Below are 1919 nucleotides of genomic sequence, written 5' to 3'. Positions count from 1 at the left end.
CACATTAAATTCCAGCGAAATATATTTATGTTTGTGGTTGTAATGTGACAAAATATGGAAAAGTTCAAGGGGTATGAATACTTTTGCAAACCACTGTATATGCCTGAGAAACACATACTATTGGCCCTTTAAAAAATAAATAAATAATAATGTGCTATAAATAGTGCCATTGTAAAGAAAAATTAGGCCCCAAAATACCCATCATGTGTGCTTTTTTAAAATGTTCTGAAAAAACATGACAAATAAAGTTATGTAACTTTAGAGAGGCTGAATTTCTGGAAATCTGTGAAATTAGTTTTCTTTCTAAAAACAAAACCACGAAATATTAAAATGTTGATTTTTTTTCTTTTTGTTTACCCAAAACAAATTCAAAAACAAAAAAGACAAATATGTATATATTAAAAAGAGCATAGTTCTAATCACATCAGTGCTGATGTGATTCCTCTGCAGTGTTTCATCTGGGTGGAGACAAAGCTTTACCTAAACGGCCCACTTTATGTAACAGATGGTTTTCTTACGTGACCTCAAGTACTTCATAATTATCTGGCTGCCTTACACAAAGAACAATATCCAACTCAGAAAAGAAGATCTTCAGGTTGGACAGAAGTTAATAGGTTTTTCATATGACCAGAACAGAAATGTTGCACCATTGTTGCTCCTTACTGTGTTGTTTTTATGACAGCAGTCTTAAGTCACAGAGCATAATTAATGTTTTGATGTTAGCCTGTTGGGAGAGAGCAAATAGAAGATGGTTCTAGACACAGCACAAATGCTCTGATACTGATCTCAAAACACTGGCTTACTTCTTGGAAATACAGGAGAATACAGCACGAACTGCCTGAAAGACTGAGCAAAGCAACGTGGGCATAAAGAAGCCTTGTGTTTTCTAATGACACAACATCTGTGTGAAAGGTGACTTGAATCAGTTTCTGATTTAACTCTTTTTGGTATCTTGTTAACATTTAATAATTTAAATCATAACAGTGCCTGCATGTTTTGTTAAATCATTTTATGCCTCTTCGCAAAACAAACTATAGAAGATGATACCCAACACAAATAGGGAAAGAGAGACAAAAACAAGGGGACGTTGAACCCCGCTTGCACTCACTACATACACATAACAAAACACCAAATAATTACAGTCGAAGCAGCCAAACCAATAAGTCAGGTGATGGGGCACATGACCCTCTATGAACAATAGAGCTAATCAAGCCTATTGTTAGGTGATGGCCCTCTTTTGCATGTGACTAACCTGTTTGTCCATGTGGAGGCATTGCTTATAAGGCTGAGTTCACCTGAAACTCATCAGACTGAAGAAGTCTCTTGGAGGAGAGACGAAACGTTTCACTAAAGAAGAACCCATCCAGAGGACCTACTTATTTATTTATTTTTTTTGATTTTTTCTACCTGGATTACTGAGATGCATCAGGACATATAGACGACCTGATATTGTGCAGTTAAGACAGATGTACAATGAACTTCAGCTTAGTTGTTTGTGTTGCAAAGAAGCCTTCCAACCTTATGAGTATAGTCCTACCGTTCAGTAGGGATTTTGTTCCATTTTATTCCAAACAAAAATGATGAATCAATAAAAACATATCATCCTCTGTACAAAGACAATTTGTGTGCCCAGCACATAACGATCGTTATACATAATGTCTGCATCTGTGCTTTTTGTGGCTTTGTTATTGCAGGGGTGTGTAGTGGTCACCCTGGGTGGAATAAACGTTCCACCTGCCTTTGAMCTTGACCACGGAAGGCCTCCTTAAAGAACAGAAATCTGTTCATTTTTCATGGTCATAACATGTTTTCTTAAACAATTAAGGGACATTTTGTTTCATTTTATTCTCTATAATCAAGATAATAAACAAAATAGTAATGTTCTTTATATAACTTCTCATATTTAACCTAATTAATAT

The sequence above is a fragment of the Austrofundulus limnaeus genome, unplaced genomic scaffold (genome assembly GCF_001266775.1).
Source record: "Austrofundulus limnaeus strain Quisiro unplaced genomic scaffold, Austrofundulus_limnaeus-1.0 Scaffold102, whole genome shotgun sequence".
Lineage (NCBI taxonomy): Eukaryota > Metazoa > Chordata > Actinopteri > Cyprinodontiformes > Rivulidae > Austrofundulus > Austrofundulus limnaeus.
Note: the sequence above shows the minus strand (reverse complement) of the source record.